Source organism: Gopherus evgoodei, chromosome 11 (assembly GCF_007399415.2).
Source record: "Gopherus evgoodei ecotype Sinaloan lineage chromosome 11, rGopEvg1_v1.p, whole genome shotgun sequence".
Classification (NCBI taxonomy): Eukaryota; Metazoa; Chordata; order Testudines; family Testudinidae; genus Gopherus; species Gopherus evgoodei.
The window spans coordinates 42,742,431-42,759,172 of NC_044332.1; the positions used below are offsets into that span (position 1 = coordinate 42,742,431).

General features: G+C 43.8%; 1 long non-coding RNA gene across 1 annotated transcript; it reads left to right on the forward strand.

Annotated features, from left to right (window-relative positions):
• Nucleotides 1-5,330: 5,330 nt before the first annotated feature.
• LOC115659962 lies at nucleotides 5,331-13,674 on the forward strand. Its single transcript, XR_004002679.1, has 3 exons — nucleotides 5,331-5,662; nucleotides 7,621-7,622; nucleotides 13,664-13,674. It is a non-coding gene; the product is annotated as an uncharacterized LOC115659962 (long non-coding RNA).
• The last annotated feature ends 3,068 nt before the right edge of the window (nucleotides 13,675-16,742 follow it).

Consider the following 16,742-nt stretch of genomic DNA (forward strand, 5'->3'; position numbering starts at 1 on the left):
GGAATATGCCCCAAATAATGTATTGAGTGAACAATATTCAGTCATGTATTCGTGGTTAATTATTCAAGGGGAGAGTGACAACATTTGCAATTAATTCATTATGCGCAATCAGGGGTGCTGGAACAATTTGTAGAGTGAGGGTGCTAAAAGCCACTGAACCAAACCGTAAACTCTGTATATGATGGAAACTACACCCCTAGCTCCAGCACCAACATGTGCAATGAATTATTTCACCAGCATTAGTGCCTGAGGAGCTGTATGAGTGAGAGGAGTCTCCTTGAATCCGGGGAGGACTGGGTACCTTGGGCCCTAAGGTTTATTTCGAGAGTGTGTCTGTTGGAGACTATGCACTTTATCAATAACTATTAACTATGGTTTGTATTTATTTCCCCCTACAGATAACAACCATAAGAAACCAGAGTAAGTCCTATAGTTGCTCATTGATCATACAATCATTATTTGTTTCTAGAATTATCAAGTGAAAAATGTTATTAACACATGACATTAGTGCATTTATGGTATTTGAGATTCAGACATGCACTTTGCTTCTGAAACTGCACTATTCTATTCAGCTGAGGCAGGCTAAAGCAATCTTTACAGAAGAAGTGAAGAGAAGTGTTGAAGATGTAGAGTAATGGCTGCAAAATATCTGGGTCTCCTTCAGCAAATCCCTTTAATATTCATTTTGTGTCTGTTCAAACCACACACACACACACACCCCTAATCACCCAGTGTGGTTTGGCGAATAACATTAACAAAACTTCAGAACTTTTAGAAATATGAGACTAGAAGTGAAAAAGATTCAGTCCAAATCATTCAACAGGAGAGGAATTGAGATTGAAATGCAAATTCCCTGCTATTTACAGGTTACGGTGACCAGATGGGATGAAGACAATATCGGGACATGTTGGGGGGGAAGTCACGCTGGCGGAGCCACAAAAAAAACCAGGAGTGCAAAATAATGGGGCAAACGCCTAAATTTCAGGACAGTCCCAATTTTATGGGGACTCTGGTCACCCTATCACAAGCTGAAAGGTCATAGAGACCCCAATCATTCTCTGTGACCAACAAGTGCATTTGGAAAACATAACACCTCTGTGTTCCTTGATTCTGGAGTTGCTCCACGCCAGATTAGACATCCTGAGAGCTTCTGTAATTTGCACCCATTCTTCATGGCCACAAAGGGAATCACTAGTGTTGTTTTATTTTTTGATTTAGATTTTATTGTAACAGCACATCTCACAGGACACCAGACCTAAATTCAAGCTGCCTCTGCCCTAGTTACTAGCGGTTTCTTGAAACACACCCACGTCACATATGTATCTTATTTAGCACACATGAAATTCACTGGTAGCATCAGAGGCTCAGGCCTCTGAAGAATGTGCAGTATAAATATGGCTGTAATTTATTTGTTACATATTTTAAAAATTTTAAATGTCATGTAAACTCAAATCCAAATCCACTACTCATACAGCTCTCACCACACAAAAATGTTTAGTATAACATAGATCCCATTCCTGTTGACTTGATAGGACCTTTAGGCTTCATAAATTACTGCTGTGTGTAGTAGGCTAATGTGGGCATTTCTGGAGGGTCAGATAATACTCTCCAGCAGAAACCTGTGCAATGGGATAGGGAGAGAGACTCCAGGCATACAGGTGTTGTGTGGTCTGGTCCAGTCAGCAGTGGGAGCAGGAGAAGACACTTACACCGGAGATTCACAGGAAACAGGCCTATATCCTGTGTATCTCTGGCCTTCTTGCATATCAGTTGTTCCTCTCTGTGACCTCAGGGAACTCCCAATCCGTTATAAACAGTGCTGTGAAGTGGGATTAGTGGTGGCCTCATCAGCATAGGCCTTCATGTCTCTTTAACCACAGAGTTTTGTTCCTAATCTGAGTGCTGCATATTAGCATCTGCTTCTCTGATTCATCCCCTCTCATGCACAGTGCACCATCCTCCTGGTACTCCTGGGTGAGGGGGATTTTGCAGGATTGGAGGCATGGGGGAGTTTGTGATGGAGTCACTGCTCCCCTTTTTGCTTATCTTCCACCCCAAGCCAACAGTCCCCTCCATCAGCAGAGCTAGAAAGGCGCACTCAGGCCCAAGATGCTGTTTAAAGTAGGTTTAGAACTGGAGTCATTCTGCAATGGTGATATGTCTACAGCTTTCAGAAAAACTTACATCAAATCACTGCCCTAGAACAAGTCTGAGAGAGAACCACATCATATAGGATTTTAGAAGAAAAGTTGTGTGGCTAAAGTGTTCTACAAAAAAAAAAAAATTTGATGCCCTATATAAGCGTAAAAAAAGACTCATGTTATAGGTATTTCTATACAAATGAGGAATCTTCTCCAGAGAATAAGAAAAAGGGGACAAGGGAGTTAAATTCAGCTCTATATGCAATCATTAGGCACGAGAAAACATATGATATAGCTGGAAATTGCAGTTTTATAATTCTGCATTTTGTTTTCTTGAAGGTCATCAAACAAGAAAGAAAATGACATTCAGCTTGGTTTCTTTCAACTGGTAATGAAAGTGTTGGATTTAAATATTTTACACATATTATATTGTGGGGTCACTGAAATGTACCCTTTAGTTGCAGTATGTAGTTGTGACTCAGGGCTTGTCTACATCAGAAAGTTGCAGCACTGGTGAGGGAGTTACAGCGCTGCAACTTTGAAGGTGTACACATCTGCAGGGCACCACCAGCGCTGCAACTCCCTGTTTGCAGCGCTGGCCGTACTCCCGTTTTGTCTCGGGTGTAGAGGATCCAGCGCTGGTGATCCAGCGCTGGTAATCCAATGTAGACAGTTACCAGCGCTTTTCTTGACCTCCGTGGAAGGAGGAAGCCTCTGGTAATCAAGCTGGTTTCCTTTCCCGGTTTGCTCTCTCGGTCCCAGAGCCAGCCAGCAAACCGCAGGGAAGGAGACCTGCTTGCTCGGGGTTCCGGGACCGAGAGAGCAAACCGGGAAAGGAAACCAGCTTCGCCGCGGTTTGCTCTCTCGGTCCCGGAACCCCGAGCAAGCAGGTCTCCTTCCCTGCGGTTTGCTGGCTGGCTCCGGGACCGAGAGAGCAAACCGCGGCGTTCCCGGTTTGCTCTCTCGGTCCCGGAACCCCGAGCAAGCAGGTCTCCTTCCCTGCGGTTTGCTGGCTGGCTCCGGGACCGAGAGAGCAAACCGCGGCGTTCCCGGTTTGCTCTCTCGGTCCTGGAACCCCGAGCAAGCAGGTCTCCTTCCCTGCGGTTTGCTGGCTGGCTCCGGGACCGAGAGAGCAAACCGCGGCGTTCCCGGTTTGCTCTCTCGGTCCCGGAACCCCGAGCAAGCAGGTCTCCTTCCCTGCGGTTTGCTGGCTGGCTCCGGGACCGAGAGAGCAAACCGCGGCGTTCCCGGTTTGCTCTCTCGGTCCCGGAACCCCGAGCAAGCAGGTCTCCTTCCCTGCGGTTTGCTGGCTGGCTCCGGGACCGAGAGAGCAAACTGCGGCGTTCCCGGTTTGCTCTCTCGGTCCTGGAACCCGAGCAAGCAGGTCTCCTTCCCTGCGGTTTGCTGGCTGGCTCCGGGACCGAGAGAGCAAACCGCGGCGTTCCCGGTTTGCTCTCTCGGTCCCGGAACCCCGAGCAAGCAGGTCTCCTTCCCTGCGGTTTGCTGGGTGGCTCCGGGACCGAGAGAGCAAACCGCGGCGAAGCTGGTTTCCTTTCCCGGTTTGCTCTCTCGTCCCGGAACCCCCCTTGAAGCCGCCCAACAGCGCTGCAGTGTGGCCACATCTAACACCACTTGCAGCGCTGGTTGCTGTAAGTGTGGCCACTCTGCAGCGCTGGCCCTATACAGCTGTACTAATACAGCTGTAACAACCAGCGCTGCAAAATTTTAGATGTAGACATGGCCTCAGTCAAACCTTTAGGGTGAAATCTGGACCCTACTGAAGTCGACAGGAGTTTTGTCACTGGCATTAGCAGAGCCAGTATTTCACCCTTTGTCATTATGCCATATGTACATTGCCTATGGGTCATAATTGTCTGCTAGGCACATTGTCTTTAGAGTAGGTCAGAAATTTTTTTATTTTACAAAATATTTGGAAAAATATGACAATTTCAATGGGAAACTATTTTGAAATTTTGCTATAGAATTTTTAAATTTCATTTTTAATTTAATTTTCTTTTACACTTTTATGCTGTTTTTATTATTTCATGACATGCCACTAGTAGTAGTGCTTAATATGACATAACTTAAAAGTTGAAATATACTACTATTTTTATTTTATTTTATTTAAAAAAATTATGAAGGGCAGCTGCCACTTATCATCAAACACTCATAGTCTCCTAAGGTCCGTTGTTCCAGCCAGAGTGATCTTGACTGCTGGCATTGCACCAGGCATCATGTAGTGAAGTTCCCAGATCTGGCTCAGTCTTGTGGATCCCCCAGTCTCTGGGGCGGCCCTCTGGTTTGCATCAAGTAGAGTCATGGCATGCACTCCTTGGCGTACTGATGGACCGTTTGAGAGCGCGGTGTGCTAGGATGTTTTTATTTTCCCTGGTAACATAGCTGAAGAGCTAACAGTCCTGCTTTTGAAAAGAATGAGCAATTGAAGGAAAGCCAGACCTTTGTAAGATTATGACATTTTGCACAAAGTCCAACCACTTTATGCTCAGGATTCTGACAGCGAATACGGAATGCCTATCTGCTACCATTTAGAACTAACTGAAACATTTTACAATAGTAATAATAATAATAATTACTAACAATTGAAAATAGATACTGACATGTCATGAAATAATGTAATTAATATAAAAATAATAGGGTTGTCAATTAATCGCAGTTAACTCATGCGATTAACTAAAAAAATTAACTGGGATTAAAAAAAATAATTAATCGCACTGTTAACAATAGAATACCAATTGAAATTTATTAAATATTTTTGGATGTTTTTCTACATTTTCAAATATATTGATTTCTATTACAACAAAGAATACAAAGTGTACAGTGCTCACTTTATATTATTAATTTTATTACAAATATTTTCACTGTAAAAATGATAAACAAAAGAAATAGTATTTTTCAATTCACCTCATACAAGTATCGTAGTGCAATCTCTTTATCATGAAAGTGTAATTCACAAATGTAGATATTTTTTATTACATAACTGCACTCAAAAACAAAACTTTAGAGCTTACAAGTCCTCTCAGTCCTACTTCTTGTTCAGCCAATTGTTAAGACAAACAATTTTGGGTACATTTTTGGGAGATAATGCTGCCCGCTTATTTACAATGTCACTTGAAAGTGAGAACAGATGTACACAGGACACTTTTGTAGCTGGCATTTTTTTTTTCCAGGTTGAGCTGTGACATTTTATTGCAAGGCCCAGGGAGCAGCCCATGCCGCAGGGAGTGAGTGGAGGCAGAGCTGGAACTGTCTTCATTTCACACCACCTTTATCAGGACACATGAGAATTTTCCCAGGGTAGACCTGAGACACAGCACCAAGGGCTGTGGGCTACAGCAAGGCCTCCTCCAGGCACAGGATGATGGAGTGTGAGGCCTGGGAGCAGAACAAGGCCAGGGGGTGGGTATTGTTCCACCTCCAAGGCAAGAGGGCAGCTCCAGGGACCAGGGCAGGAGGCAGCAGAGCCCCAGGAGGTAAAGGCCACAGCAGGAGCTCTGGAGAGTGTATTTACCTGCCAGATAAGCTAAACATTTTTGTGCCCCACATGCTTCAGCCACCATTCCAGGGGGCATACTTCCATGCTGATGACACTCATCAAAAAAATATGTTAATTAAATTTGTGACTCAACTCCTTGTAGGAGAATTGTATGTCTCCTGCTCTGTTTTACCTGTATTCTGCCATATTTCATGTTACAGTGGTCTCAGATGATGACTCAGCACATTAGTTTTAAGAACACTTTAACAGCAGATTTGACAAAATGCAAAGAAGGTACTAATGTGAGATTTCTAAAGAGAGATACAGTACTCGACCCAAGGTTTAAGAATCTGAAGTGCCTTCCAAAATCTGAGCGGGATGAGGTGTGGAGAATGCTTTCAGGTGTCTTCAAAGAGCAACATTCCGATGCGGAAACTACAGAATCCAAACCACCAAAAAAGAAAATTGACCTTCTGCTGGTGGCATCTGACTCAGATGATGAAAATGAGCATGCATTGGTCCACTCTGCTTTGGATAGTTAGCAAGCAGAACCTGTCATCAGCATGGACACATGTCTTCTAGAATGGTGGTTGAAGCATAAAGGGGCATATGAGTTTTTAGGGCATCTGGCACGTAAATATCTTGTGATGCCGGCTATAACAGTGCCATGGAAATGCCTGTTCTCACTTTCAGGTGACATTGTGAACAAGACATGGGCAGCATTATCTCCAGCAAATAGTAACCAAACTTGTTTGTCTTGAGCGATTGGCTGAAGTAGGACTGAGTGGACTTGTAGGTTCTAAAGTTTTACATTGTTTTATTTTTGAATGCAGTTATTTTTTATACATAATTCTACATTTGTAAGTTCAACTTTCATGTTAAGGAGATTGCACTGCAGTATTTGTATTCAGTGAATTGAAAAATACCATTTTGTTTTTTACAGTGCAAATATTTTTAATCAAAAATAAATATAAAGTGAGCACTGTACACTTTGTAGTCTGTGTTGTAATTGAAATCAATATATTTGAAAATGTAGAAAACGTCCAAAAATATTTAAATAAATGGTATTCTATTATTGTTTAACAGTGTGATTAATCGTGATTTTTTTAATCACTTGACAGCCCTAAAAATAATAATTAAAGCAAAGTCAAAATGAAATTTTGAAAATCCAAAAAGAAAAATTTCCAGGAAATTTTCAAAATATTTGTTTTTGCTCTGATTCACAATGGCAAAAAACATTGAAATGTCAAAGTTTCCTATGAAACAAAACTTCCAATTTTTTCAACCAGCTCTAGTTGTAATGTACTTAGGTGGTGTATGTGGAGGAAAGCTAGTTCAGTGATTAAAGCACACAACTAAGGATTGGGAGATCTGGATTCTCCTCATTTCTGCCGCTAACTCACTGCATGACCTTTGGAAAATCACTTAACTGCTCTTCGCCTCAGTTAAATCTTTACCTACATCCTGGGTATTCTGAGGTTTGGTGCTCATAAAATGTGTTGAGACTCTCAGCTGGAAAATGGCATAGAAATACAAAGCATTGTTATATATCTCACTGAAAGATTTTGGCGCTTCTCCTTCAGATCATGTGGTTGAGGGCTGGGATTTTGGAGCAAAGGCTTCAGAGTTCTATACTCACATCATACATATGTTAAACTGTTTTGATAGTTAGGTGTAAAATGCCCAGCATATACGTACCATATGTGGCTAGAGAGCTGATGCCACACAAAACAGGGCATTTTCCAAGGTTTTATGGCAAGATCATTAATTTCATTCTTTTTCTCAGACTTTTTTTTTCTTTCTCCCTTTTAACACTGTAGCACTTCACTGTTGATGAGGTGTGGGCAAACTGTTTGGCTCAAGGGCCACATCTGGAATAGAAATTGTATGGTGGGCCATGAATACTCTCAAAATTGGGGTTGGGGTGTGGGTGGGGGTGAGGGCTCTGGTTGGGGGTGCAGGCTGTGGGGTGGAGCCAGAAATGAGGAGTTCAGGGTGTAGGAGGGGGCTCTGGGCTGGAGCGAGGTGAGGATGCAATGGGGTGGTGAGGGCTCCAGCTGGGATGAGGGCTCGGGGATAGGGCTGGGGGATGAAGCGTTTGGAGTGTAGGAGAGTGTTCTGGGCTGGCACCGAGGGGTTCAGAAGGTGGGAGGGGGATCGGGGCTGGGGCAGGGGGTTGGGGCATGGAGGGAGGGTGAGGGGTGCTGGTTTCGTGCAGTGCTTATCCCAAGTGACTTCTAGAAGCAGCAGCATGTCCCTTCTTTGGCTTCTATGTAGAGGCGCAGCCAGATGGCTCTGCACACTGCCTCGTCTGCAGGCACTGCCCCTGCAGCTTCCATTGGCCGTGGTTCCCAGCCAATGGGAGCTCCAGGGGCATCGCTTGGGGCAGAGGCAGTGTCCAGAGCAGAGCCACCTGGCTGCCCATATGCACAGGAGCCGGAGAGGGGCCATGCTGCTGCATCTGGGAGCTGTGTGGAGCAAGCCCCAGACCCCGCTCCCCAGCAGGAGCTCGAGGGTCGTATTAAAATGGCTGGTGGGCTGGATCCTGCCCATGGGCCATAGTTTGCCCACCCTGCTGTAGACATTATCTGTGCCAATGGGAGGGATTCTCCAGCTGGCGTAGGTAATCCACATACTCGAGAGGCAGTAAGTAGGTCGACAGAAGAATTCTTCTGTCAGCCTACCATTGTGTACACTGGGGGGAGGGGTAGGTCAGCTTAACTACGCTGCTATGGGGTGTGGCTTTTTACATCTCTGAGCAATGTAGTTAAGCTGACTTAATTTTCTTGTGTACACCAGGCTTTAGTCTGTCTTATTTCTTCCCCTGATTTTCACCATCAGAATATCTCTGTCTTTTGCTTTGTTTCTGTGCCTTTTTTGTCCCTTGACACATTACAGCATCTGTGTATTATTTGTATCTATACTCCACCTCTCTCCAGTATGTAAACTTCATATTTTACACTGCATACTTATAAATATCAGTCCCCTTTTCAGCAAAGAGAGATCACTTCTCTAATAGTACCTGACCATAACACTCTATATACATCAATTGATTGGGTGTATCTATGCAACATCCCAACCTGAGTGTATTTAGTTAAATTTCTACCATATAACCACAGAACCATTAGGAGTAAGTCACAATAATTTACCTTATTCATATGTTGTGTAGAATGTCCTAATTTAAAAAAAAACATGCAAAGTTGACTATACAAGTAAACATGAATTTCAAGGACATATTCACAGTCAATCTTTGAATCAAAGTGTGGAACACTGATATCTTGCAGTGATGTTTTATTATTTGGGTTTCATTTGTTGTTACTGTCTGCAAGTCTGATTATATGTTCACTCAGAGGGTCAAACTCTGCTCCCGTATTCATGGCATCAAGGGGGATTACACACCCATGCAATGAAAGTAGGATTGGTTCTACATCTGTAGTAAAAACAATTCTGAAACAAATATTCACTAGTAAACATTGCTGAAATTACTCTCCTGAAATATCAATCAGGGAAATATGAATGATTAATGCATAACTAACATCCAAATCACTCAGACAGTATTTTTTTCCCTCTCTTAGTTTCGATTCTCTTCATCATCTGAGATTTTAATGATGGCTTTTGGTAGTTTCTGTGCCATTCTTCATGGAGCAGCCCAGCCATGCATGTTGCTTGTCTTTGGTCTGATGACAGACACATTTATTCAATATGACATTGAGAAGCAAGAGCTTAGCAACCCAGACAAGGCATGTGTGAATAGTACCATAGTGTGGATCAACAGTTCCCTTCACCCAAATGAAACAAATACACCAATAAGTTGTGGGTAAGTGGTCCATGGAGTTTGTTTCTTTTTTTTCTCTTGTTAAACACTGTAAGTGAATTTCTTGCTAGAGAAAAGGGCCCAGTTCAATCTAAGAGGCTAAATGTTCTATCCGTAGGAAACTTGCCAATGTTCTTTCTGTTCTACTACAATGCCTCAAGTCTCACCTGGAGGGGCCACATGTAGGGGTGGGAGGGATCTCATGCCTATTCAGCCCTTGGTCTCTCAACTAGAACTGTCAGCAAGGACGCTGTTAAGTGGTGGTTGTTTCTATGATAGGGAGGGACCCCTGCATCCAGGAACAAATTTGAGACCCCTAATGTATTTCACACAGGTAACTAAACATCCATTAGAAGGGAAAGACTTTTGGTTGTTTTCCGCCTACCTGAACTAGATTTGAACTAGTCACTTCAAGAGAAAAAAGCTCTGTAGCCAGGTATCAATTCCCTCAGTCTTCTAGGCTCCTGGCAACTTTTGTTGAATTGAAAATGATTCATCTGACCGCCTCTGATGTTTTATGTTTCCAATGCTCAGTTTCTGCAGGAGGTCAGGCTACATGATCATAATGGTCCCTTCTGGCCTTAAAATCTGTGGCTCTTCTAATTCTGTGTTTGATGAGCTTTTAAGCAAATAGACTGGCTCCTACTCTCATCACTACATATAGAAATCTAGAGAAATAGCCAGGAAGCGCCACTGAACTATTTTGAAATAATGTAAGAGTAACAGCAACAAATTGGTGTTCACCATGGAGATTAGGGATAATGCTCAAATGAATTGGTTAGTCTCTAAGGTGCCACAAGTACTCCTGTTCTTTTTGTGGATAATTAATATTTCCACATGATCTGAAGGAAATGATTATTTCAGATTGGGTACCTTTTTCATAATATAATGTAATATTTGAATGTACAACAACCACCCCTCACACTTGTCTATAGAACATTGTTTGATTTTTGCTACCACATTAGCATCTATATTGGTAAAAAGTAACTCAGGGCTTGTCTGCATGAACATTTAGTTCACCACATGCTAGGGTGTGACTCTAACCCACACTAGCCTGTTGTGAACTAACTGGCCATGTGGACTCTTCTTTACTGTGCTTTTATCTAGTCCTGTTTGAAAGTGGGATAGATCAACGTACGATATGTACTCCTGAGGGAATTCTGGGCCAAAAAATTAAAAATTCTGTGCACAATATTTTAAAATTCAACATATTTTGTTTGTCAAAATAACACAATATAATCACACTCTTTTCAATTATTTGCTGACAAGTATTTTGAAATATATTACCAAAATAATTGAAAAGACTGTGATTATATTCTTATTATGTTACTGTGTTATGCTGACAAATACAATCTGCAGAATTTTTTTTTTCATCTCCATTGTCCTCCTTCTCCCCACCCCCTGCCCAACTGGAACTAACATCCCTGGGCAGCCAGGGCATCCCCAGACCTCCCCTTCCAAACCCCAACCTCCCACGGTGACTTACCTCTCCCTCTGGCTGCTGCGGGTGCCTGAACAGACACACCCGCGCTGCTGGGGAGGAGTGAGTGAGTGCTGGTTTGGGAAAACAAAAGGAATCTGAGGAGTGGTGGGGGAAAGAAGGGGAGATATGTTTATGCATGCATGCAGTGACAGTGAATTCCCCCAGGAGTAGCTATAGAACTTTTAGTGCACATCAGCAGGGTCCATATAGACAGTTAGTTCACAGCAGACTAGCGTTGGGTTAATTCACACCCCAGCTTGTGGTGGACTAAATGTTACTTTTGTTCATGCCAACCTGGGGTATGAATTTACCCCACACTAGCCTGCCGGGCACTCGCTGTCCATATAGACAAGTCCTATATAAGATCACTATCTACTGAAACTATGTTGGACACCTCTTCCCCCAAACAATCCTTTCCTGCACCTTTTCATTGCATGAGATCCAGTGGTGTTTCACAACCATCCACTGCAAACTACTCCACAGCACTCCTTACACTTCCCAGTCCCCTCCACATCTGCATTAGGCTCAGAAACAATCTGGCCTTTGAGAACAATAGACTGTTAATGAACAACAGTTTACGGGACACCCCATTATTTCTGATATCAGAAGAAGCAGTTTTGCCACTTCTTACCTCCAAGATGTGATGTTGCACCAGCTTTAGAAATCAATTACCAAAGTGCCATTATTTTAAATTATCCTGAATAATAAATGCAGGGAATGCCCTTGAAACATCACTGATAAGTGGACTGTTAAGTAGATTTACTGTCAGAAATTTGTAGCAATATTGTTTAATCTTCTATTTTTATTTTATTTTATAGGTTTCTGGACATTGAAAGTGAAATGATCAGATTTGCAAGTTATTATGCAGGAATTGGCTGTACGGTGCTCGTGTTAGGATACCTCCAAGTCAGTATTCGGTTCCCCATGTTATTTCCAATATATAAAACACAAAATTGTTATGTTTCATAAGAAAGGCTCCTATTGACTGTATTTTTGCACAATGTAATGGAGAAGGCATGCGCTCTTGCAGTGTTTCAGATTTTAATGTCATGGGGTGAAACTCACCTCTGTGCAGAGGGCTGGCCCAAGTCTAGATAATTGTAGGGCATAGGCCCATGTTGGTCCACTGCATGGGGTGAATGTCACGCAGTGTGAGATAACTGCATGCAGTTTCTGTTACACCATGTGCAAAGTTTGCTTCACAGTGGTTAGGGAAACAAAAAATTGACTAACATAGCCAAGTTCAAAGTGTCAAAAGCATCAGATCCAAATGTCAGTGAGGACAAGTTATTTCTTTAGTCTTTATACTATACAATATGATATTATATATTTCATTCTATCTACCGTATAAAGGACCTGATTCTCCTCTGACCTGCATAGGCATAAATCAGGAGTAGCTGCAATGAGGCCAATGGAGATACACTAGTATAAAATTAGTTTAAGAGGAGAATCAGGCCCAGAATTTTCTGAAGTCATGGCTCAGACCACTACAGCTTATCCCTGTGTGATGTGCTTTGGGTTTGGACGATTCCTGTAGAATACTCTGCTAGAGTTTTTTTGTCTCTGCCCCACGCATTATTTTCAACAGGAGAAGCCATTTTTTACTCTTCCTCCTAAAAGCGCATGGAGTTTTGCTGGTGCAGAATGGTTGCTGCCCTAGCACTGGCTTTGTTTCGGCAGTGAGTGATGTGATCTGTACATTATATACACATACAGATGGCCAAATTTTGTCCCAGTGATAACCATGCAACCTCATCAAAGTCAGTTGTCTTGCATTACTTCTCCAACTCTTCTAATTGAGGCAACTACTTGGACAGTCCATGAACATTTTGGAGGCGTCAGAAATTTTCCTATTCTGCACTGGGACAAAACTGAGACCTGAAATAAAATACAAAATGAGAGAAGGAGAGGGAGAAGGGGGGGGGGAGGGAGAGAGAGAGAGAGACCCACTCACTCTAGAATAGCCAATAGCCCGGTGATTAGGGTACTCACCTCAGAGTTGGGAGGCCTATGTTCAAGTCTTTGCTCTGAATCTGGAAGCAGGGTCTCCCAAATCCCAGGTTCTGATGAAGATTCCCAAGCAGCTGTACATCAAGTAGGTGTCACATGTATGTAGTTAGAATTATAATGGTTATTTCATCATTAGCCATGTTACTTTTTTGCAGTTGTGGGAGTGGAAATGGTTTTCTTAACAGTAAGTCAGTATCCACATTACTGTCTTCCCAGATCTGCTTTTGGATAATGTCTGCAGCTCGTCAGATTAAAAAAATCAGGAAAGCATATTTCAGGAAAATAATGAGAATGGATATAGGCTGGTTTGACTGTACGTCAGTAGGAGAACTGAATACACGAATCTCGGAGTAAGTAATCTCAAAGAACCCTATGCCACAGTCAGGGCCGGTTCCAGGCACCAGCATTCCAAGCTGGTGCTTGGGGCGGCAATCTGCAAGGGGCAGCAGTCCCTGTTGTTTTGCCCCCAAGCAGCGCGCCGAATTGCCACCGCGGAGGGCGGGGGCAGTCCGTGTGCTCTTAGGGCAGCAGGCGCATTTCCACGGTGAGGGCAATTTGGAGGCAGCTTCTATGTTTAGCTGTCCGGGGCAGCTTCAGCTAAACATAGAAGCTGCCGCTGAATTGCTGCCGCCGCGGAAACGCACCTGCCGCCCTAAGGGCACATGGACTGCCTCCGCCGCGGCGGCAATTCTGCACGCTGCTTGGGGCGGTGAAAACTGTAGAGCCAGCCCTGGACACAGTGCATGTCTTTTTAGTTTCTAAGGTGTCCTGAACAATGAGTAATACATAAAAGACTTTAGAAGACTCAGTCCACTAAGGGCTAATCCATCTCCAATTGACTTCATTAGAAGTTGGATCAGGCTTTAAAGACCTGATCCAAACCCCTTCAAGCCTTTGGAAAGACTCCCATTGACTTCAGTGGGCTTTATATGAGACCTTAAAACCCAAGTTATGGACTCCTAACTTAGGTAAAACATAGATACTTCCGTGACAGGGGTCCATATAAATACATAGACTGTCAGAGAGGTTATCAGCTAAATTGTACTGTAAGTTACACAGTCCACATTTGGAGAACAGGAGAACTGAATCTTATAAAGAGCTAAAACAATATATTGAGGATCCCATTCATAAAAATATACTGCATACAGAGAGAGCAGGGAAGTTACATTCCAACTATTGTCATTGTCACTTTTCCTTCTGTCTGTTGCCATTGCATAGTGGTGCCTTTCCCTTCCAGTAAAGTTCTGGACCAAGGTCAATTGTGTGAGAGAGAAGAATTTCAGGGGAAAAAGATGATGTAAATAACTTTTGTATTTCCAACTACGCTGATGTAAGCCAGTTCTCATCTTTGGCACCACTTTGTGCCACACACCCAGAGAATACTCAGCTTCAAAACATGCCAGAGAAATCTTACAGACTTGTAAACATGTTTCATAAATCAAACATGTTCATTTTTGCAGTAGATAACTTAACATTTTACTGAATGCACCGATGTGCTAGTAGTTCTGCTTCTTATGGCTATTCCAAACCTCCATGCCCTCTGCTCCTGATAAGGGTGACATGAGTGGACCACTTTGCAGTTCTCATGCATGGGGTGACAACCAAGAGATGCAGAAGTGTGTGACCACTGAGTCATATTAAAACCTGACAGAAATGTCTTCTGCACTGAGAAAGCGCATTACACAGGAGAAATGCACCTGTGTGTTCATTGTTACTGAAAACTGTGCAGTTGCTCTAGGGCTAGATTGTGATAGTCACTGCCTGTCACACAGGAAGGGTAAGGGATTGCACAGGACGCCTTCCAAGGACCTTCCACAATAGCAGTTCATACACTCCCTGCTCCCTCCTGCTCCATTCTGCCACCCCTCCAAGGGAACATGAAGCTGGAAAAGCGGTGGGGAGGGGCTGAGAGAGAGGAAAGAGTTGGGGTCTTGGCCTTGTCCTCCCTCCGAATCATCCCACCAAGGGAGGCAATGCAGTCTATTTTAAGGGACAAAGGGCAGGATGCTCAGTCCTTCTTTAGATTGCGCGCGCGCGCACACACACACACACCCACACCCACAACTCTTGCCATTGGATGGAGTGGGGGGAATTGCACCCACTCCTCACTACAGCCCAGAGTTTCTGGAAGTGGTGATAGTGGGAAAGAATAGAGGCAAGGAAAATTACAGGACCCCAATTCAGCTCTGAATTATAATACAGGGGAAATGAGATTCATCTCTCTTTGCTTTTCTTGTTCTCTACAGTGATGTGAACAAAATCAATGATGCTATTGCTGATCAAGCAGCACTCTTTATCCAGCGCTTCACCACCTTTATTTGTGGATTCCTGTTAGGATTTGCTAGTGGCTGGAAACTGACCATGGTTATTATTGCTGTCAGCCCACTACTTGGGATCGGAGCAGCTACTCTGAGCTTGGTAAGTTCACGTCTTAATGCAACTATCATTTAGAGTGAGATGCTAGTATACCCTAGGGCTGGGGGATTCAGATCATAGTGGCGCTGGTGTAAATACTTCCACTGAACTACGTCAAGACGCAAGAGACTTTGGATTGACACTGCTTTTGCCGAGATCAGAACCTGGCCCACAGCTTTCTTTCACTGTAATACCTTCTGTTTTAGAAAGTTCTCAACAAAGGGCTTGAACTGTGCATGTGTGTGAGAGGAAGGAAGTTCTGGTATAGTGCTGTGTCTTGTTTGCCCCTTTCTCTACTCCCCCATTTTCACTACCCCAAGTGCAAGTGAACCAAAGCTTCTCCTTTTCTGCAACCTTCCTCATTGCAATTCCCCATTTTACTGCCAGGAAATGAAAGGCAGGTTGAAAACATAAAACCAAAATACCCCTCAAGTTCTGCGTGGCTATTCTTGCTCTCCATTTTCTCTGTGGTGGCTGCTCTATTTCCCTCCTCTCCATTTGTCATTTTGTTCTTCTGTCCACAGAATGTCCCCCCACTCTTTTCTTCCATATACTCACTGTCTCGCCCACTTGCCTGGATCCCTCATCCCATCTCTTTCTGGCCCCCGTTTCTCTCTGTTTTCTCCACAAACCTGGTCTCCCTGATATCTGGGCCACCCTCTCCCAGCTTGTCCCGTGGTGTTTCCATCTCTCCACTATCTGATGGATATTCTTTTCGTCTCTGGTGGGTCACTGTACTCCTAGTTGTTCAGTTTATCAGGAGTGTCTGGGTGGAGAAGCCTAAGCTGTTTTTAGGGCTCTGTGGCAGCTCTACAGCTGATTACTGCCATGGAATAAAGGAGGATGTGGAAGGGGTAGACTTAAATAACTCGCTGCAACTGCTCTGCCACTAGGGTGACCAGATGTCCTGATTTTATAGGGACAGTCCTGATATACGGGGCTTTGTTGCACCTATTACTCTCATCCTGATTTTTCACGCTTGCTATCTGATCACCCTACCTGCTGCTGCTCATGCATCTGGTCTCCAGTGGCTTTGCTAAGGACTGCCACAAGAGAACAAGGGGGGAGTGCTGAGGTCTCTACTTAAGCTACTCCTATGGCTACTCTAGCGGCAACAGGAGCAGATACACAAGCAGGTGGGAAACTGAAGTAGTTGCTTGCTGCTTTTTCCCACTCCTTATTGTCAGCTGAGGTAAAGAGTGATTTAGCACTGGAAACTGGATGGCACCTGGAGTTTACAGCCGCTGCTCCTCTCTACTTCCAGCTGGCATCCTCTGGGACTCCTTCCCTTGCTGCTTAACTCTGCTTAACCCTTCCCAGAGCTGCTTAGAGCCAGGCAGGAGCAAGGAAGGAGGAGAATGTGAAACCACTCATTGTCAGCTGCTC